The following is a 14,584-nucleotide window of genomic DNA, read 5'->3' on the forward strand; positions in this document are numbered from 1 at the left end:
TACTACAAATTGTGTATTCTAGCTTTCAGTTGGGGATTAAGATTGGATCCTACCCATAATTATGTATTTTTCTTTCAGAAAAAAATAAAATTTGCTGCTGATATAGAAGAAGATGATGATGATGACAGTGATGAACAGTAAGTACTGTACTCTAAGGAATTGACATGCTTATATACATGGGTGAGAATTTTAGGAAATTCTTTTACTAGGTCCTCTAAATAGTAAGTGGCTGTTAGTTGAGTTTGAGTTAAATAAGTGGAGCTAAAAGTATGCTGGGAATATGAGATATGAAAATCATGCTGTGCATTATGAATCTTCAGAAGGGTAGGGTGTGCAGGCAGCATTTCTGAAATTTACTTGAATACCTTTCTCTTGATGAAACTAAAGATTTGGCCTGTGGTTCCATGACTCCTTGTTGACAGAATGTGATTCTAAAAGGATGTTGAACTTTTCTTGCCAATTTAAAACATGGTTGGAAACAAGAGTCAGTGTGTTTGTTGCACTAGATCAAACTATAGTAATTAACAGTTACACAATAGAATAAAGTCCTATTCTTAATTAGTCTTACAACAATATCAGTAAATTCCAGTACCTTTAATTTTCTGCTTTGTCCCTAAGGATTTACATTTTTTGTTATGCTTGTCTAAGTAGTCTTTGAGTTGAGTGTAATAACAAGGATAAAATGTAATCCTTTTTTTAATGCAGCACCAGAGATTGAACTCAGGACCTTGTGCTTACAAGGCAGGCATGGTGCCACTGAGCTACATCCCTGGCAGAAAAAATGTAAATACAGATCATACTAAGGTCCAAATCAGGTTTTTAAAATAATAGACACCTTAAGGATGCATTAGTTTGTGTATCAACACGTTCTTAAGAATGTATCTCACTTGATAGTGTATGATTGTATTGATATATGTGGCCTTCTTAAGTGTCCCTTTTTAAACTTTGATAAGGAATATCCTAATAGATAAAGCTGTTGGTCCATAGTGGTTTTTTTATAAACCTTTGTCATGTTTTTTTTTGCGGGGGGGTACCAGGAATTAAACTTGAGACCTTACAGTTGAGAGGCAGGCAATGGAACCACTGAGATAAATCCTCAGCCTGCCTGTCTTTCTTTCTTTTTCTTTTTTGTTTTCTTTGTGTACTGAGGATTGAACTTGGGACCTTTTTTTTTTTTTTTTTTTTTTTTTTTTTTTGTACTCAGGACCTTGCGCTTGTGAGGTAGGTGCAGTGGCCCTGAGCTAAATCCCTGGCACTCGTGTTTTTTTCTAATACAGTAAATCCCCAACTTACAAATATTGAGTTGTGAACTTTCACAGACAGGAACGGACCTACCAAAGAGATTCACAACACAGAAAATGGCAAGGGGTTTTTCTTTACTTGAAGGGGCACTATTAGTTTTTGAGGTACAGGACTGCAATGTAGAACTGATACACAAAGGTCACAGCAGCCGTGCAGAAAGCCATCCAGGGCTGTAGAGTCGTCTATGATAAGAAAAAAAGTGCTATTACTCAGACATTACTGGATCACTTTTTCAAGAGGGTAGACAGAATTAAATCCATCAAAAAACCTATGTCATCAACATCAGTTGTGAGCAAAATTCTATCTTGTCTTCCATCTATTGCTGATGATCCTTCAGTTCCACCATCTCCTACCTACCCTTCCTTCTCCAGTTAGTAACTCTCTTTGCCAGTTCACTCCATGCAATCTACTATATGCCAGGTTTTGTATTTTTAAAGTAGCTGTAAAAGTAGAAACAATTCACTTACAGTTGTATTGTACCACCATTTTATTGTAACTGTAAATGAAAAATAGTTTATTTAAAGTATTTTTGTGTGTGTTTGTTTTTTATGCTTTTACATTGTGTATTTGTGTAAAGGTATGTAAGAAGACTTACTTTGTCAGACTTACAAAGAAATCTGACTTTGGAACATTCTCTCTAAACAGAAGTTGTTCATAATTCAGGGACAACAGAATTTCCCTGAGAACTTACTACATAAATTGGTACACTTTTGGATTTTTTGGACTAGTTTAGAAAAGAATTTTGAATTCTGGACTCTGCCCTCCAGTAATTTCGATTTCCCTTTTCCCAGGAATTTACCTGTTTAAAGTGTATTAATTTGAAGGGTGGAGGGGATGAAGAGAGGATGGGGGTATGGGGGAAAACATGAGAACCAAAATTTGTCATGCACAGGTACAAGATCCCAATGATGAATGTAACTGTACTGTATACTTTAAAAGTACCAATAAACTCAATAAAAAAGAAAAAAATATATATATAGTATATTAATTCATTGGTTTTAGTGTATATTCACAGTTGTATAGCTATTAACACAAATTTTGAACATTTCGTCACCTTAGAAATACTGCTCAGCCATTAGTGAACTTTGAATGGATTTGCCTGTTTTAGAAACTTGACATAAAGGGAATCATATGGTCTTTGCTGCCTCCAGTCTGAGGATTTGTAGACATGTTTTCTTTGAGAGTTTATAGCTGGAGCAGAATTGCTATCGTAACTCTAGGTTCAACTTTTTTTTTTTTTTTAAACAGTACCCGGGATCAAACTCAGGACTTTGTGCTTGCCAGGCAGGCACAGCACCACTGAGCTATATCCCTAGCTCTAGATTCTACTTCTTAGGAACTTGCCAACCTCGTTCTCCAAGAGTGGATGAACCATTTCATTATACTTGGACCAGCAGTGAATGGTCCAGAATCAGCAGTGATTCTTATTTGTCCATATCTTAACGTTTGCCTTTATTTTTGTGTAACAGTATTCCTAATGATGTGAAGTACTTTCTGATTGTGGGTATGATTTTCTGTTTGCCTGGTGATGCGTAATTTTTGGTGTGTGTTGCAGTGGGGTTTGAACTCAGGACCTCCTGTGTGCTTAGCCCTGAGCTGTTTGCTCAGCTCCCTGATGACTAAGAATGGTCAACTTTTCATGCATTTATTAGATATTTGGTGTCTTCAAAGCAAAGCTTGTTACATCCTCTGCCCATTTTAAAGTTTGGGTACTTAAGCTTGTGAGTTATAAGAATTACCTACTTCAATAGGTATCTTAGTAAATTTGATTAAGGAGTATTTTGTCCCATTCTGTGAATTGCCTATACTCTCTTGATGGTGGCCATCACACAAAGTTAATTTTCATGAAATGCACTTTGGTGTTTGTACCTGGTGTCAAACTAAGACATCATGGTCAGGTCCACTAATTTGCAAAAGTGGCTACCTGTTGATAGATAGACTCTTGACATTTTCCAGGCCTTGACAATTGCAGTTATACTTTTTGAGTTGTTACTTTAGATGCCTTGCAAGTAGAATCATACTGTTTATCCTTTGGTATATTTCACATAATGTCCTGAAAGTTTATTCATGTTGCAACAAATAGTAGAATTTATTTTAAGGCTGAATACATTCTATTATATGTGTGAAACATAACATTTTTTTTTTTTTTTATCCAACTGTTTGGGCTGTTTTCACTTATTGGCTTTTGTGAACAGTGCTGCAGTGAACATGGGTACTCAAATCTCTTATATCCCACCTTTAGTTCTTTTGTCAAGTTTCTCGAAATTTGGAAAGTTCTTATTTAATTTGGAAATAATCTTGGCTTATTTCATTTCCAGTAATGATGATGATTTTGATCATGATCATGAAGAAACTGAGGAGAAAGCTCCTGTGAAGAAAGTGAGTAAAATAAAATTATTAAAAATAGTTAATAATAAAAATGATGGAAGGGTTTTTTTTATTGCTTTTTCACTTATTTATAGCTAATGAAAATTGGTGTGAGCATCTCATACTGAATTGTTCTGAATTATGACTTTACTGAGAACTTTTAGTTTGGAATTAATTTTTTTAACCATGGTGTGGGGAAACATTTGAACTGAGAATATCTCATGTAACAGGGACACTGATTCAAATTCATTTCTAATAGCAGTCAATACCAGATACTCTGGCCGAAAATACACAGAAATCAAACCAGAATGGAAGGACTCAAAACTATCAATATAAAGATCAAAAGTAAGTGACATCATACACATTAAAAATGTACTTCATTGTGGGCCGGGGATTTAGCTCAGTGACTCCACTGCCCTGCAAGTGCAAGGTCCTGAGATCAATCCCCAGTACCAAAAAAAAAAAAATATATGTGTGTGTGTGTATGTATGTGTATATATACACGCACACTTCATTGAAATAGGATAAAACTGGAAATTGTACCATAGTGCCATGTTCAGAAAGTACTAGCAGCACCAGACAAAGACAAGTTGCAACTCATAGCTGCAACTGCTATAAGCCAGTCAGTGTGCTGCCATGGATATATGTGTATATCTGTATATACATGCATATATGTGCTTAGGCTGGCTACAGGTTTTGTTGTTTTGTCTTGTTTATGGTGCATGGGATTGAACCCAGGACTCTACCACTGAGCCACATCCCCAGCCCCTGGCTATGAGTTTTAAGACATGCATTTTTTCACTCATACAGGATTTTTACTTTAAGTTTTCTTATAAAAAATTGAAATTTAATATCTAAGATTTAGCAAAGAGATGTTCTAATTAAGAGACTGAGATTCTTTTGGTGTTGTGCTATCTTCTTGGCGTTATTTGAATGTGCAGTTTGTAAATAATTTATGAAAAGAAAAGCAATGATACATTTATTTGCTTGGACTGGCTGTGATTTTAGCGGAAACCCCAAAAGGTAGAAAATGCATTCAGATGCCTTTTTCAGAGCAGGGCAAAAGCTGGTGGTCAGTGGAAAATTGCTCTTTGCTGTGGTGGTCAGCAAATTCAAGAGGAACTAGAGTTGAGAATACTGGCTACAGATTGTTGATTCAGGGAATATCCAATTTTATATTGTTAACTGACTTTAGCTGTTTTTGAAATAGTGATAGATTTATATGGAGTGCTTCATTTTTTTCATTTTGTGTTTTTATAGACTCCAATTCTTTTTTTTGGGGGGGTACTGGGGATTGAACTCAGGCCCTTGCCGCTTGCGAGGCAGGCGCCGGAACCACTGAGGTAAATCCCTACCCTAGATTCCAATTCTTGAATACCAAAAAGTGACTAAAGCAAAACTGCAAATAGATTGTGGAAGATCATTCCAAGAGATCTGGACAGTCATTTGAAGTGATTGAACACAATGGGAAAGTGTTATGTATTCTATGTGATAAAAGTGTTGTGTGTTGCACATCATATGACAATATTTTGACACCAACCATAAAGTGTTGCCAAGCCCGATGAAACAGAAAAAAAAGCATTTCTTGTAGGGAAATTGAGGAAATAATCATTGCTAGAATTTTGCAGCTCCCTTTCTAAAGCAAATTATTTTGACAGCTGCCAGTTTCAAATTTCACTGTGCATAGCAAAACATGCCAAGCCCCTTTCTAATCGGAATTTTATCACAATGGCCATGTTGCCAGGGAGTAATTTCCCTTTACTTGATTTCCTAAACCAGGGTAAAATTATGCAGTGCATCTCGAGATGCCACTTAGTTGAAATACTGTTAAAGATCAAGTTCTGTGCAAAGCAAGTGGTGTTAATCAGCAGCTCACCAATGACGTACAAAAGACAGCCATGAGATTGGATGAAAGTGCAGATAATGATCATGCAAAGGTAGCAGTAATTCTGTATTTTGCTGTTGGTGACATTATGAAAGAAGACCCTGGTGAAACTAGTGTCTTTGTGTGGAAGTACATAGGGATAGATATCAACAGTGCTGTGATGGAGGCTTTTTTTTTAATCGCAAGATCTAAGTCCAGAAAAATGGTTTCAATTATTAGGGATGGCGCATCTTGTATGAAAGCAACATCTAGTTTTGGACAATTCTTTGTTAAAGAAGCAAAACAATCATTCACTTTCATTGTATTATACATCAAGAAGCTCTTTGTGAGGCCAGGCATGGTGGTGCACACCAGTAATCCCAGCCCTCAGGAGGCTGAGGCAGGAGGATCGCTTTGAGTTCAAGACCAGCCTGGGCTACATAGTGAGTTCCGAGTTCCAGGTCATTCTCAACTACATGGTGAGACCCTGTCTCAAAAAACCAAAAAAAAAAAAAAAGAAGAAGCAGCTCTTTGTTCCAGAGAAAGCAACAAAAAATTAAGACAATATCCTCAAAGATGTCACAAAAATGCTGAATTACATTATGGCTTGTGCTCATAATTTTTTGACAGTTTCAAACACTTGATGAGATTCAGGCACAGTATAATGCTTTACTTATGTACAATAATGTCTGGTGACTGACCAAAGGATTAAGTCCTGGAAAGAGATTCATAGCCTGCTTGGATGAAAGTAGGGTGTTTTTTTTTTTGGAACTGGGGAGATTGAACTCAGGACCTTGTGCTTGTGAGGCAGGCGGCAGAACCAGAAAGTAGGATATTTATGAATGAAAACAGGCAGGATATCCACAGCTCACTGATATGGCCTGACTTAACAACCTCATGTTTTTGTTTGTTTGTTTTTTTTTTTTTTTTTACAGATTTTACACTACATTTTAGTACACAGGACAAAAAACTACAAAGAATAGGGAAAACAGCAGAAAGGATGTTTTATGATATCAAAACATTTGAGAGAAAACTTCACATTTTTGAAAGAGACCTTGAAACATCAATTGAAATACTTTCCAAATCTAAAAATGCATTTAGAAAGTTCTACATTGCAAACAATCCTACAAGCTATCAGGAAATCTACGGGAATTTTCTAGCATTGGAGCAGCTGCAAAGGAGAATTTTAGTAACAGATTTTTACAGTTTTGTAAGATGGAGACAAACCTGTGTTTTCTTACTGCTCCAGAAAAAGCCAATTTGAAGAACTTGATCTTTCCTGCTTACACTGGTTAGATTTTGGAAATCTGGAAATGGAGCTATTGGAATTTCAAGAAAGCTGTGTCTGGAAAAGCAAATTCTGTGACCTGCCTGAAATACTAGTGAAGATAAAGTGTGAAGAGATGACAAAGGACAGCACAGTTGGGAGTTCTGAAAATGAAACCCTTAAGTGTACAATTCTGTGTGAAATAATTTTAAGTCAGTGAAAGCACTTGGGATTGCTTTTCTTTGTTTGGATTGTCTCAAGTTTGTGAGAAGCTGTTTGCAGCTTTGAATTATATCAAATCATATACAAGAAATAGACTGAAGGATGATGTGATTGCTGCATGTGTTGGTCTCTAACAAAGCATGGGCCAAGGTATGACAGACTTATCAGCATGCACACCACGGTGAAGATTACATTAATTGTGCAGAAGCACGACAAATACAAACTCACATTTCCATAAAAAGTTGTTTGTATTATTGGAAGCTCTGTTACCATGTTTTTGTTTTTGTTTTAGGAGAAAGATGTTAATGTATGTGGCTTTTTTTTAAAGGAAAACCTTGGTATTTAAGTTTTAATTGCACTGTTGACACTGATAAAAAACTGCGTTTTGGTTTGTAGATTGGGCACCCAGCCTGTGGAGAGTTTGCCATCACTGGCCTAAAAGAACAGTCTAAGTATGTTGGGTTCACTACTATCTTGATCTTATGGTCTCAGGCAACCACTGGGGATATGGTGAATGTATCCCTGGTGCATAAGGGGAGATGCTGCACTTATGCCTGTTTTACGTATTTGAAGTTTCTTTATCTTTTTTTTCCTATCTGCATTTAAAAATCCCAGACATTAACTGTAGTACTTAATACAAAAAAGAAAGCAAGCAGGCAGGCTAATAGAAGGCCAAGCCAGCCAGATGGCCTCTTCTGCTGTAACCTCGAGCTTTTGATCTAGAATGACTAGGACTCAAGAGCCATTTGAGATAATCTCTGGGTTGACATGCTGTCAAGTTCACACACATACTCCCACTGCCATGCTACAATAGCTATGACTGTGAGGTCGCAGGTGACAATTCTTTTGCATTCAGAGGAGACAAAAAGTCTCTTGATTTCTCTTAATGAATTTGTATATTTTCTATGTATTGAAAATAATATAAAATGCCTGTGTCATCTTTCCTCCTCCCCTAACCCCTTTTGCCTGCCAGAAAATTCCCAGGCAAATTTTAAGCTCACTTAAATATTATACTTCTTGGCTGTACGTTTTTTTGTTTTGTTTTGTTTTGGGAACCAGAAATTAAACTCAGAATCTTGCACTTCCCAGGCAGGTGCACACCACTGAGCTATATCCCCAGCAGAGACTGCATATTATATGCTCTGTATGTTAAATGTCCTTTGGATTTGGTTTTTTATTTCTATTACGTGTTCTTTGTTCTCTGTTTTTTAGGTTAGATTGATTTTATTGCATATAGGCTAAAATGATATTCAGAATTTTCAATGAATTTTTTCCTCCTTACATTTCTTGGTCCCCCTATACTCCCTCTAGAGTCCCCCTCATTCAGTCACCAGGACCAGGTGGCATCCTTGCCCCAGGGAGGGATGTCACAGTAGAAAGATGAGAAGAATCTTTGTGTCTCAAAACCCAAACCCTGAGGGACTACTGGCCTGCACTTTAGATTTGGGAGAGGAAAAACACAAACACACAGAGCAAAGCTGGCTGTAGGTTTGAGGCTGGAGAAGAGAGTACAGTAAAAGGAAGTTGGGAGGGAAGAGCAGAAAACCCAGACTGGGATAGAAATCTGTCCTAGAGAGGCTGGTGCCGTTTCCCAGTCCAAGCCCAGGGAACACAGCAGCCCAAGTCAGAAATGGCTGTGAACACAGCAGCCCAAGTCAGAAATGGCTGTGTGATCAGGCAGATGAACCTGCACCCAGCTGCCAGAGTTCCCTGCAGCCCAGAAGGAACAAGGGCCATCCAAAATGACTCCCATATGCCCCAGAGGGGTTGCTCAGGGAGAGTAAGTGAGGGGACTTAAGTTGAGAATAAGGACCATGTGATAGCATCCTTACCAAGACCAAAGTAAGCTGCTGGCCACCATCCCAGATGCCAGCAGCATGGACAGCGGTGAAGACAAGTGTTGGGCTTGCCTGGACATCTTGTAGGCCCCAAAACAGATCAAATCAGGGAAATGGTAAGTTGACTGAGGTGACCATTCTGCCCACTTGGTAAAATGTCACTCATGAAAGAAACTGAGTTGCCTTGTAGAGAAATAGCTGTGTACCTTGTAAACCTGAGTTTGCCCCCATCCATACTCTGAGCCCCTCAATGGAATGGAATGAGAAAACATCAAATAAGGCAGCAAAGAGCCTTCTTCTGAAATTAATCCTTTCTTGGAGGCTTCCCAGGACAGACTGCCTCCTTGGGATCGTCCCTCTGATAAGGATTGAATCTCCCCAATCCAGGTGCAGCTAGATCTACCTTCCACATTGCAAAGGGCCGGGAAGCCCTCAGACTCACTTTGTACTTCTTCCTTGGTAGCTGATGCTTCTGAATCAGCTGGAGCTGCCACCCAGCACAAAGGGCCTGGAAGCTTTCCAGGAGCTTCGGGAAAGGAGTACATTATGTCGAAGATTTTTGGCCTTTGTAGCTAATATCATCCTTAAATGCTATTTGAAATAACAAATTCCAAATGCATGAATGCTTGTGTGACCTTGAAAACTTTTGCTAGTTGCAAGCCCAAGCTTTATTATTTCACGAGTGAAGACTGGTTTTGTTATCTGTTGCGAGTTGTCTTACCAGTCTGACCGTTACTTTACCTGTCTTTCAAATGAGCATAAGAATAATTTCTTCATGGGGGACTGACTGATACCGAACAGATGTTCACAAAGCCCCAAAGGATCACCGTGACAGGTCCCTCCGTAGGACGCAGATCGCTGTTATGTAATAATTTTGGCCTTCTAGTTTTGATTGAAAAATGATACATGCGCATCTATGTGCACAAATGTGTCCGTGCTGATGGGGACACGGGCTCTTGAGACAGCGCCATCCATGCAGAGTGGAAGATGGGGTCCCCGAAGCAATACTCCTTCCCAGTACCGTGTTACACGCAGAGAATGATCGGGGGAGGCGGGGCTTCATTTTTTAAAATTGAGATGTCCGTGTCCTTTGAGTGCCAACATCAGTGGTGAAGGACGCCGTGGCCAGTGCAGTAAGAGGCAGTGGAAGCTCACGGTGCTGGCCAACTTGGCTGTGCTGAGTCTCTGGTGCCCTCTGCTGTAATGTGGGAAACAAACACTTCTTCAGGGAGCCATAAATGTCTGCAGAGAAGGAAAACAGAGTGCTCTTTACTTCTCACAAGTTTCCACCTGACTTACTTAACACGATGTCCTGTACTACAGCACAGCAGCGTCACTGTGGTTTATAAGAGTTCATTGTGTATTATGTGAGGAACTAGGAGAGATGACTTCAGAGGTTCCCCTAAAGGGATGATATGGGTTCAAGGAGATGGGAATGTTGATTGCTTTGATTTGATCATGATGCAGGTACAGAATTATCACACTATAGTGCATATGCATGGGAAAGGATTATATGTCAATATATAAGAGTTTTCAGCCAGGTTAAATGGTACACACCTGCAATCAGCATTATAGGAAAGTGTAGCAGCAAGATTGCAAGTTTAGATAATTATTTTTCCCAGGAATCAAACTTGGGACCTGATGCCTGCCAGGCAGACACTGTACCACTGAGCTATATCCCCAGCTACTTGTCTCGGTAAACAAAAGAAAAAACTTGAATTTTGAGTAGTACTGTTTTGAGGTTTCTATTTTGGGTATTTGTCTCTCCCAACCTGGTTATCCTATTATATTGGTTCCAAAATTAGAACCTTAATATATTGGATCAAAACAGGAAATAGACTAAATGTTTTGGAGTCATCTAAGGCAATGCTCATGTTGCTGTTTTCTGAGGGTTGGTTTTTCATTCTAAAAGTTGTTTATTTCTTGCCCATTGGGAAAAAGAAAGCTTGTTTTGGACTGAAGTGTGGAGCTCTGGTTGGGTTTGTTCACTATGTGTGTAACTTTCTTTTTTCTTTTGAGTTTATTGGTACTTTTTAAGTATACAGTCCAGTTACTTCATAATTGGGATCTTGTACCTTTACATGACAGGTCTTGGTTCTCATTTTTCCCCATATCCCTGCCTTCCCTTCACCCCCTTGCCTGTGACTTTCTGTCACATGTCTGAAAGGTCCAATGTTCATTTACTGTATAAGTGAAAAATACATGTGCCTATTAATGACAATTCTAGCACTCCAGGCCCCAAGTAAGGCACAGTTAATATAATCTCGATTTAGATGACACTCAGGGGAGCAAAAAGACAATTTGTGTAAGGAAAGGAATAAGAGGCAGCACACATTTAACAGGAATGTTAATGTTTACTTGTTGCCACACTCGGTATCTGGGAGGCTGCACAGTCACTAAGCAGAGATAACATCCTCAATTTAGTAGTGGTGGCGGGGGATTTGGTGATGTTTTACTGAGAGAAGCTACTGAGATTTTACTCTAAGAATAATTTTTAAAACCTGAAAAAAATTCAAAGAAAGGCCCTGGGGAGGGGGGAGTGGGGAACATTTCTGTTTAGGGAATCCTAATATTTTGGCTGAACACATTATGTTAAGTTAAATACTATTTTAAACCAAGGAGATACAGTAACTTAAGTTTATGTGAGCTCAAAGAAGTAGAGAAATTAACTCTCCTATAGTGACTTTCAGCCAGACATCCAGGCAGACTCCCATATCCCACTTTTACTCTGCCCTCACCTGCAACTCACTGAAGACATGAAGGAGAAAATGAGAATGTGCACTCTGAACTCATTAAACCTTAGAATGAACCCAGGGAGTAGGTATCAAGAGTTGTCAGGCTCTTTTCCTAGCTGTGACCATGGGCTCCAAGAGGCCTGGGGCCTCACATCCAGGGCCATCTAGATATGTGAGAGACAAGTGCAAAAACAACAGAACCACCATCTCCCAGGCGCATCTGGAACCTCTCCTGCCCCAGAATGCTCTCTCTGCTCTACAGTAAGAGGCTGCACTTTGGGAGGCAGCGGTTTCTCTTACTGCTCGGTTACTAACGAGATGTTAACACTTTGGAGTTGCAGGAGAATTGCAGTGGAAGGTGTGTGGTAGCCAGAGATGTACAATGAGTGTTTAAAGGATAGTGACTTTTACAATTAATTGTCACCTTGAAGGCGTTTTCAGTCACATAATGAAATAAGTTTTGAAGAGAAGAAATTAAGAAACGACTGTATGTGCCGGACATAGTGGTGATGCAGTAGTCCCAGCCATTGTGAAAGCTAAGACAGGTTCCCCCGAGCCAGAAGTTCAAGACCACCTGAGCAATATAGTGAGGCCCTATTCCCAAAGGGCAGGATTACTATGTGATTTCTGGTGGGTCATTTGAAAGGAACTTTCCTTGAATAGTAAGTTTCCTCCAACTGAATAAAATCAAAATGCTGTGTCAAAAGGCAACACAGACAGTGTGTATTCCACGGTCGAAGTCTGACTTTCAATCATTTTCCATTGACTTTGCCCTTTAATGGACTGTTCTGTAAAATTTTTTAAAAGTCATTTAAAAACTGTTTAGATTGTAGTGATATCTACTTTTCCATAGATTCTGACACAAAATAAGCAGGGTTATTTAATACTTGAGGGGAAAAGAAAAGAAAACTCAGGACATCTTCAGATAGAGTTGAGAGAAATGTGGTCAGAAGCTTATTTGAAATTAGAATATTCAAGTTATAACTTGGCAAGAAGGAAGCAGTTTAAATAATTAAAAATGAGGAATGAGCGTCTATGGCCATTTTTGTTTCAATCGCCACAAGCGAGAAGTACATTTTAAAAATAGATCACCAGGGCAGAGGAAGTGTTTCTGACCGGCACTTCCTGGCAGGATTCTAGAAATTCCAATCATTTAACAAATTGCACCATTAAAAGTCGTAATAGGTCTAAAAACAATTCTTAAAAGGACTTACTAAGTAATTTGACCTACATAATCGTCTTGTTAAGTTCATTTGATATCATGAGACAGTGAAATATGCATGGCACATTACATTAAATATAAAATAATGGGCCAGGGCAGTGGTTCTGCCACCTGCCTTGAAAGCACAAGGTCCTGAGTTCCATCCCTGGTACCAAAAAAATAAAGAAAACCCAACAAATATAAAATAAGTTCACTTGATAACTGTTGTGTACTCTGAAATCATAGCTATCAGTTGATTCTAAAACTAGAAATGATTTGATTCAGTTACTGTTATATCATTTTACTTTGGCCAGGCATTGTGGTGTATGCCTGTAATCCGAGAACTCAGGAGGCTGAGGCAGAAGGATCACCACAAGTTTGAGGCCATGTGAGGATACATAGTGAGTTCAAGGCCAGCCTGCACTGCATTGAGAAACCCTGTCTCAAAAACTTTAAAAAATATTTTACTTTGTAACATATAGAAGTGTGAAAATGACACATCTGCTATTGCTCATTAAGAAATATTTGATGAAAGATTTCTTTTTTTAAATTTTCTGGACCAGGGATCAAACTTTGGACCTTGTGCATGTGATGCAGGCAGCAGAACCACTGAGCTAAATCCCTGGCCCCCTGATGAAGGATTTTTATTTATTTGCATAGACAGTGGATTATGGGGCGATTGAAGTGATGATGTGGCTGCTATACTGTCAAAAGTATAGTTCTAATTCAATAGCAAGACAGCAGTCAGTCTCTGAGTTCATCTATGTCTAAACACACTAGCTTTGGCTTTTTAGAAGGATCTTCTAAGGGCTGGGGATTTAGCTCAGTGGTTTGGTGGCCTGCCTTGCAAGTGCAAGGACCAGAGTTCAATCCCTGGTACCAAAAAAAAAAAAAGATCTTCACAAATTCTTATAGTTGTGCATTATCAAAAACAACAACAAAAATCTCACAAAGTGACTTTTCAATTGTAAATTTATTTTCTATCTTCATGGAACCTTGTATTTCATTCTTTGTGTTCCTACCATCACAAATCAATAACCAAGAATTCATGTGACTAATCTTTGTGGGAAACACAATATTTTCATAAGAAAGAAATTGAGGGGAAAAAAAGGTTAATAAAGAATTCAAAGGCAGAAGGGAACTAGCATTTATTGAGTACCTTCTGCCTACCAGGTATTGTGCTACTTGTTTTCTAAATACTATCAGTCTAACTCATTTAATCCTTGTAAAGATGCAAAGTGAGAAAATACATTTATTTTAAAATGAAATTGTACAGAAATTTCATTTTTTTTTTAGCAGTACATGTCTTTGAGCTGAGGACCTTCACAAGGAGCTATGATTCCAACCTTTTTTGATTTTTAATTTAAAAAGTATTTTTATTTGGTGCATGTTTGCATTTCATGCAGTTTATATCTTTGGGAATTGTTTCATCTACATACCACAGCTTATTTCTTTTCAAAATATCCTCCTTCCCTTTCCCTCCAACTCCCATATCCTATTTTTCTATCTTGTTGATATTAATCTTAGCTTATGTTATGGCATATATTTATATTAATGGAGGTTATTAAGTTCCTGTACATGGCATATCTTAATTCTTATTTTTCCTTTCCCTTGTCCTTTCCTCTCATGCTTTCTCCCTTGGACCAATTTCTTTTTCTTTTTTATTTATTTATTTTTTGAGTTTATTGGTACTTTTTAAGTATACAGTACAGTTACATTCAGCATTGGGATCTTGTACCTCTACATGACCAATTTTGGTTCTCATTTTTTCACCATATCCCTGCCTTC

General features: G+C 38.3%; 1 long non-coding RNA gene across 1 annotated transcript; it reads left to right on the plus strand.

Annotated features, from left to right (window-relative positions):
- The first annotated feature begins 105 nt into the window (after positions 1-105).
- On the plus strand, positions 106-10,887 carry LOC104860872. The gene is made up of 4 exons (XR_779828.3): positions 106-137; positions 3,621-3,681; positions 3,929-4,014; positions 6,469-10,887. It is a non-coding gene; the product is annotated as an uncharacterized LOC104860872 (long non-coding RNA).
- The last annotated feature ends 3,697 nt before the right edge of the window (positions 10,888-14,584 follow it).

This window comes from Fukomys damarensis, unplaced genomic scaffold, assembly GCF_012274545.1.
Source record: "Fukomys damarensis isolate Sample0158 unplaced genomic scaffold, DMR_v1.0_HiC HiC_scaffold_9, whole genome shotgun sequence".
NCBI lineage: Eukaryota > Metazoa > Chordata > Mammalia > Rodentia > Bathyergidae > Fukomys > Fukomys damarensis.